The following is an 8,702-nucleotide window of genomic DNA, read 5'->3' on the forward strand; positions in this document are numbered from 1 at the left end:
GCTGGGTTCTGGTGGTTTCGTGTTGTTTTTCAGATTGTTGGGTGAATTCTTTCATTAGCGCCTGCCCATCTGTTCCTCCATATGCTCCCCTATGGATCTTCTTTTACAGGATCAGGTCTTCTTGCCCTCTGATGTACCTTCCCAGTGATGTCACTCCTCAGTGCTGGCTCTCCTGGTGTCCAGGGAGGATCTCTGTGCTGCTTGGGTAGCTCGTAAACAAAGGGAGTACCTTGCTTGCTGCAGGCAGGCTATGGAGACAAAGGAAATACCACCCTCCCGTTTGCCCTCCTGATTCGGGTTCAGTCCCAGTGCTCAAGTAGGCTGAGCTGGGAGATGTTACGCCGCCAAAGAGGGGAGGGAGGGAGAGGGGGGTGGTTTCTGGATTTAAGCTGGGTGGGATAGAAAGAGAGAGGAGGTATTGGGCAGTATAGCCCCTGCAGGATGACCAGGAATTGTAGGAGGGATGAGGAACATCTGAGTTCCCTGTTCCAGGCTGCTGCCGCGGGTCAGAAACTCACTCACCCCCATGATGATTCTCCTGGTGCCCAGATCGGAACTCCATGCTGCTTGGGTAGCTCGTAAACAAAGGGCCTACCTTGCTTGCTGCAGGCAGGCTATGGCACAAAGGAACTACCTCCCTCCCGTTTGCCCTCCTGATTCGGGTTTGGTCCCAGCGCCCAAGCAGGCTGAGCTGGGAGATGTTATGCCACCAAAGAGGGGTGGGAGGGAGGGAGACGGGGGGGGAGATTTTTAAAAATAGAATAACCTCCTTCAGAAAATTATTTGAGTCACTTTGTGATAAATGTTAAATGTACTATAAGGTCTAAACAGAAGTTGAAAAGTGCAATCCAGTGGAAGCTGGGTAGGCAAACACTATTCATGAGAGGTCAGTTGGTAATTAAATATGGAGTTTTGCTTAAGATGGACTTCAAACTAACAATAAGAAAACATTGTCACATAAGCTTCATTAGCTAATGGCAAAAGTAAGAACAATTCGTATTAATCCATGACTTCTGAGACATATGCAGTAGCTCATTTAGTTCTTGCTGAAGCACATGAAGTCATTATTTCTATAAATTTTCTTTTCCATAGAGAGTAAGTAGCCAAGATTATGAAAGTTGCAAAAGAAAGTATGAAGTGAACACTTTGACTCAGGGCCCACATTCATTTCTGACTGGGCTGCACAATAAGATGGGCACTATTCTTCAGAGAAGTAAGAGTTCCTGTTACTGTGAATCTCAAAAAGGAACTGGTCATATGGGATTCTACACAGAGTATGGGGTAACATCATGGGGACTGTCCATGTGCTTATAGTGCACACCTCAGGCAGCTTATATAGGTGCATACCTGACCATACAAGGGGAGCTGATGTACCTGTCCTCTGTCCTGTGCAGGGAGCTTGTCCAGGTTCTGCTTTTACCTTACTTTAAAACCTTTGCTCATTTACTTTGTAAATTTTCCATTTGGGTCTCTATAAATGTCCAATTCTATTGAAGTTCATAGAGTGTTTTAACAATTGATGTGGTCAGGATGTTTCTCCCTCCCTTCCACCCTTCCTCCATTACTGTCTTTCTTCTCCCTTCCTTCAGCCTCCTTTCTTTCCCCTTCTCACTCTCTCCTGTTCCCCTTTTCTCCTGCCTTATATGCCTCTATTTCCCTCTATCTTTCTCACATTAATTTAAAAGATCGGTATATAATCATCACATAAAACTTGAGAAAAAAAAACTTGAGGAAATTAGAAAAGATAAAATAATGACAAAATTAATGATACTTAGAAGCACTTCTTTTTAAAAATGATTTTATTATCATTATTTTTACCATGATGATCATCATCATCATTATTATTATTCTTTTACATCCTAACGGCAGTTTCCCCTCCCTCCTTTAATCCAAGTTCACACTACATACTTTCTGACCCCACCCCCAACCGTTCCTCTTCCCTTTCTATTCAGAAAAGGGCAGGCCTCCCATAGATATAGATTAAATATGGCTTATCAAATTGCAATAAAACTGGGCACCTCCCCTCACATTAAGGCTGAACAAGAAGGACAACACAGTATGAGGAAGGAATCACAAAAACTGGCCCAAAAAATCAGAGAAAACCCCTATTACCACTGTTAGGAGTTCCATAAGAAGAACGAGCTACACAACTGTAACACATATGCAGAGGACCTAGGTGAGTCCTCTGTAGGCTCCCTGGTTGTCAGTTCAGTCTCTGTCAGCCCCTGAGTCCAGGTTAGTTGATTCCATGTTTTTTCTTGTGGTGTCCTTGAATCCTCTGGTTCCCACAATCCTTCTTCTCCCTCCTCTGCAAAATTCGCCAAGCTCTGCCTAATGTTTGGCTGTGAGTCTGCATCTGTTTCCATCAATTGCTAGATGTAGCCTCTCTGATGACAACCGAGAGAGGCACTGATCTGAATATCATTACGAATTATTACACTGACTTTGTTCTCCAGTTGTGTTTACATCTATCCTAGGTCTCTGGGCTGTTCAGCCTCTCGGTTCTGAGACTCAAGACAGATGGTGTCTGGTGGCATGTGTCTCAGGCTGGACCAGTCTTTGGTTGGTCACTCTCACAATTCAGGTTTTTCTTCTTGTTTGACAGTGATGGATGATGTTGCTTTTTTTATAAAATGATTTTCTGTGCATAGAAAGGATTTTTCTTCCTTGAAGAAATTTTAAGAGTTTAAATTGCTATGTAAAAACAGCATTATATTTTCTTAGAATTAATATAAACAAAAGCAATATTATGACTTAGAAAAACTAGCTCTTCTCGAAGGTACTGTTCTTAGATTAAATGTGATTATCTGTAGAAAATGGTGAATTGCTTTTTACTTACTAGTTGCTCAATAAAAGATGGCAATTATTATTCCTGATTTGTAAACTGTGATTGATCGTTGAGCTGAGTTATAGGGGATATTAATCTTGCATGGGAGTAATTTTCTATGAAACAATCATTTTATTATCCAGTTTCCTTATAGTATCTGTTTTATTTTAGTATTCCCATTTGAAATCATAATGAGAAATACTTCTGTAGCTTTCAATTTGGCAAGCACTGAACTAAGAAATCTTTTTGCGTGCAGATGTCATTAGTCTTCACACACATGCACATTGTTATTATAGTCATTTTGCAGATGAAAAATTGTCTGAAAGTTGTCACATGAGACATCCAAGTTTGTACATATTGCAGGTGATGGGGCCTGGGCATCAAGCAACCCTCACAAGATCAGTGTCCACAGATAGTTGCTCTGGAGAGAAGAAAAAGAAACTGAATGCAAGCTAACAGTGGGCCAGTCTACTTCTTGTTAAATAAAACCCCCTTTAAGAACTATCCTCATGTTCTTATTCCATTTATTCTCTCAAAATCTATTGTTGTTAATCACACAAAACATTTATTTAAGGCTCCATCAGTTCTGATTATATTTTAATATTCATGCAAGCATGTTTTTGACAGTTTACATATTAGTGAACTGATAAGAGGGATGGTATTTTCAAGAGAACTCTAGAACGTATTACCTACTCAGGGAGACACCTTTTAACTCCCTGCCATCCTTCCCCCACCAATCCTTTCTTTACTTCTCATCATTCTCCTCCATTATTTCTCTTTTTCCTTTCTTCTTCTCATTTGCTGACTTCTCTTTTATAACTTACTTTAAATGAAAATAAAATTGTAACAATTCTCCCCTGTCTTCTTTCCTACTTTTCCCTCTCAAAATTATTGTTACATATATATGGAATATATATAATATCTAAATAAATAAACATATAATACAATCTTCTGAATCCACTTAAAGCTGCTTGTAAGTGTGGAAGGAGCTGCGGGCTGCGTTCCTGCTGCCTGGGTCCTGGCCACCAGCTTATGCTCCGAAATAATTACATGGAAACTATATTCATTTAAACACTGCTTGGCCCATTAGCTCTAGCCTCTTCTTGGCTAACTCTCATATCTTGCTTAACCCATATTTCGTAATCTGTGTAGCACCACGGGGTCTTACCAGGAAGATTCTAGTGTACTTCCATCTTGGGCTGGAGCTTTATCGTGTCTGACCTGGAGAGGAGAGGCATGGTGTCTGGATCACTTCCTTTCTTCCCAGTATTCTGTTCTGTCTACTCCACCTACCTAATTTTCTGACCTATCAGACCAAGCAGTTTTCTTTATTGATTACCAATGAAACCACAGATTGAGAAATGACCTTCTCACATCATGTAAGTATCTGTTTTTAGCATTGACCACATTGCATTAGATAACCAATTAGGAGCCCCATCTTTGGCAAGACTAACATTTGCTCTTAGCAGTTGTAAAGTTTTTCAAGTACTTTTGCATGCCACCTAGTGTTGTTATTATTCAGGTCTTCTTTAGACAGCCACCCTCTTCAGATTTCATGGGTACAGTTTCCATGATATCTTAGTTAGGGTTTCTATTATTGTAATGTAACACCATGACAAAAAAAAAAAGCAACTTGGGGAGGAAGGGGTTTATTCAGCTCATACTTCCACTTTGTTATTTATCATTGAAGGAACTCAAGACAGGAACTGAACAGGGCAGAAACTTGGACGTAGGAACTGATATAGAGCTCAGGTAGCAGTGCTGCTTACTTGCTTGGTTACCCTTGCTTGCTCAGCCTGCTTTCTTAAAGAACCCTGGACCACCAACCCAGGGATGGACCCACCCACAATGGAATAGGCCTTCCCCCATTGATTGCTAATTGAAAAAAAAAAATATGCCTTACAGCTGGATCTCATTGAGGCACTTCCTCAACTGAGGCTTCTTCCTAACTGTTAACTCTAGCTTATGTTAAGTTGACACAAAACTGTCCAGCACAGCTGGCATGTTTCATTCTTTCCTGAGCTATTTCTAGAGATCAATTTCTAGAAACTATCAATAAGAAAAGTAATAAAAATGAATCAATCAGTGTTCTTGGAAACAAACAAAATGATGTTTGCAGTCATTAATTTGTGTTCCTTCAAGACATTAGGACTCTGTGTCTTCAGTCCCCCAGGAAGAGCATTGTCCTTGTTCATTCCAGTGAGGAATCAGAGCAGTAGACAAAATTGGTGGAAAACAATAAAGTGATGGATGAAGGTCATTGGTTAAAAAATAAAGAAACTGCTTGGCCCTCATAGATTAAAACATAGGTGGGAGGAGTAAACAGAACAGAATGCTGGGAGGAAGAGGAAGTGAGCTAAGAGGCCATGCTCCCCTCTCCTGGGCAGATGCAATGAAGCAAGCCACCAGGTCAGACATGCTGAATCTTTCCCGGTAAGACTAGTGCTACACAGATTACTAAAAATGGGTTAGGCAAAATATGAAAATTAGCCCATAAGAGGCTAGAGCAAGTGGGCCAAGCAATGTTTAAAAGAATCCAGTTTCCATGTTGTTATTTTGTGGCATAAGCTAGCCAAGCGGCCAGGAGCTGGGCTGTGGAAAGAGGCCCGCAGCTCCAATTACAACAGTAAAGCATCTGCATATATACCTAACCCTTTGCATCACCTATGATCTTGCATTATTCTCAGTAGAAGGAAGGCCTCTAACCAAATAAATGTATTTAAGAAAATGAAGGTTAGACAATATTTCCTTTTCCCCCAGTGGTAAAACTGATTGCTTTTTAAAGATTTGCTACAGTTGTCACTTTGGGAGAAAAATGTGTATAGAAGTGGTTCAAGACTATCGTTTCTCTTGATTTTTCTCCTTTTCTAAGTGGGTGGAGGAAGATTTTGTGTGCTTTAAGAATGTGTAAATAAATGTTTTCTTATTTACTGAGTTTATGTATTATAGCCCTAGTGATGTCACGAGATACCAGTTCACCTGAAGTCACTTTGGTCATTAACATATTACCTTACCTGACCAAGAGATGTCCCTCAGTAGAGGGGACAGGTTTAAGGATGGTAAGTAAAAGTTAAGAGCAAAAGCCTGGTAGAAACTAATGGGCAACTTACCAGTTTACTCTGAAGTTTCCTTGCTAGGCTTTTCCATAATGCAGTACCACTGTTTGGAAGACACATTAAGGATTGCTTCTTTTTCTCAGTTAGCTTTGATGGTTCTAACCAATTAAACTATTTGGCCCTGGTACACAGCTTCTCAGTGAAAAAGGTGGTGATTGTGAAGAGAAATACAAGTTAAATTTTTGTCTCTATTGTTTGTTTATGAGAATGAGAGTACTGTTTTCTACCTAGTGTATGGTTTTGTGCATTAACTTGTGAAGTGGGCTGAGATGGGTTGATGTGGAAGAAAAATGTGATTCTTCCCATTATGATAGGTGGATTACAAGGATGCATTGCCCTGGATTTCAACTCTAGAATGTTAATTCTCTCATTGTCAAGAGCTGTGTTTACTTCTGAGGTTAGAATAGGATAGGTATTTCTGAAATAACAAAGCTTGTTTTCTTTTAAATTTTCCCCACAATATATTTTGATCATGATTTTCTCTCCCCCAAATGCTTCCAGATTTTCCTCACCTCCTTCCACACCCAATTTTAATGTTCTTTGTCTTTAAAAAAGGAAAAAAAGACCCATACAAACCAAATTCAAAAAACAACCCAAAAAACATAAAAAGGGAAACCCAACAAACAAATAAAAAAACCCAAATAAGACAAAAAGCTCAAACAAAACAAAATGAAACAATACAAAACAAACAACCATAAACTTTTTTTTGTGTTAGCTACTTATTCTTGGGTATGAGATCTTACCTTGAGTCTGGTTTATATATAAGAATCCAATGAAGCAAAATGATTTTCCCTTTGCTAGTGGGTATCAATTTCAAATAGCTTCTTGGTAAGGGGTAGAACCACATGTCCACTTCCCCCACTCAGTGCTGGGATCCTGTCTGCTTTGAACCTGTGCATGTCTTATGTGTGCTGCCAGTATCTGTGAGTTTATATGTGTATCAGTCCTGTTGTATCTGGAGATATTGTTAGTTTAAAGTCCTCCATTATCTCTACCTCTTTGTCTGCACAGCCTATGCCTGAGACCTGACACTTGCTTACAGCTTGCATGGATCATCTACCAGTTTGGTTTCCAAGTAGCTCTTATGGTCTGGTTATCTCCTACATATCTTTTTATGTCAAAACTTACAGTTTAATCATATTATCAGTGTGGCACTGGGATTGATGATTGGGTGACATAAAGAAGATGTGGGGAGGCCTAGTTGGGTGGACCTTGGAAAACTGTGAAGAATTCAGAAATTTGAAGGAAACAAACAATGCATTCCTAAATATGATGTGGGATTCCCTCTGTATGCTATGAATGTCATTGGTAAATAAAGAAACTTCCTTGGCCTGCTGATAGGGCAGAACTTAGGTAGGTGGGGAAAACTAAACTGAATGCTGGGAGAAAGGAGGCAGAGTCAGAGAGAAGCCATTGAGCTGTTGCCAGAGACAGATATGCTGAAAATTATGTGGTAGACCATGACCTCATAAGGATGCACAGATTAATGGAGATGGGTTAAATTAAGGTGCAAGAGTTAGCCAATAAGAAACTATAAAGCTAATGGGCCAAGCAGTGATTTAAATAATATAGTTTCTGTATGATTATTATAGGTCTGAGCTGTTGAGCAGCTGGGAACCATCAAGTGACCTCTTTCCGACAAATTGGCACCAATGTGGATGACTAAAATCCACTTAAAGCCTGAGAGATTGAAAAGGAATTCTAGACACAAAAATACGAAGTTTAACACAGCTTCTTGCTGTTTGCTGGCAGCATGCTGCAGCTCCTTTAAGAAAGGTTTTCCTGACTCAGTTATAGCAGAAAAAAGCCACGCCATTTTAAAATGCCAGTTTTATGGGCCATGCTGCCAGTGTGACTTCTGGCTCTTTCAGGAGGCTGAGCATTTAAATGTTTGTTTGTTTGTTTTTTTAAATGGGGTAAGCAGCACATTACAAACTGCTTAATGGCACGACATAGACCCATTGATACTTAGAACTGGGGTGGTATGTGTGGCTCAGAGGCAATGAATGGACCTCTTTCACCATGCTGAGCTGGGCAGAACAAGTAGGATGTGCCGTATATACCCTAGTAATGCTGCAGCTTAAATTATTAAGAAGTACTTAGCATTTTCAGAAGTGCTCCTGGACAGTAAATAATTACAGATGCACAAAAGGACAGATTCAGACATAAAGGACTTCTAAATGGGTCACAATGTTGGATAAATGTATGTAAGCTTAAAAGAGAGAAGAAAAAGAATATACACAGCTATAAAAAGAAGTACATGGTTTTAAAAAATGTAAAGTCTTTAAAGAGACAGAGTACAGACAGTCATAGATTAAAAGGAGTAAAGAAAGAATAAGCCACATAAAGATGGACAAGAGAGCCTGGATTATGTATATTATTGTGTTTTCTTTGAATTTTTTAGACTGTAAAGGAGCTAAATAACCAACATATATACTTTAAAGGTAATTTGTCTTCAAAATTTGGGTCTAAGGATATGTTGCTTTGGAAAAGTGATTCTTCCTTTGTTTCCACAGAAGATAAGAACCTGTGGATTCATTCCAGGCTAATGTGGTTTGATGAACCAAAACCCCCAGAAAAGTTGCCATAAAAATTCCCCAAAAATTACTTTATCCAACTGCTGACTGAAATGAACCTAGCACACAGGATATACCATGAAAGACCTGATTAATACTTCCCCCATTCAGCAGGAAGTAGTCTAGAGAACTATGCCCATATTTTCAAATATTGCTTATAAATGTTTACTTTTAAAGGGGGGA

This window comes from Microtus ochrogaster, linkage group LG9 (genome assembly GCF_000317375.1).
Source record: "Microtus ochrogaster isolate Prairie Vole_2 linkage group LG9, MicOch1.0, whole genome shotgun sequence".
In the NCBI taxonomy this organism is placed as follows: Eukaryota; Metazoa; Chordata; class Mammalia; order Rodentia; family Cricetidae; genus Microtus; species Microtus ochrogaster.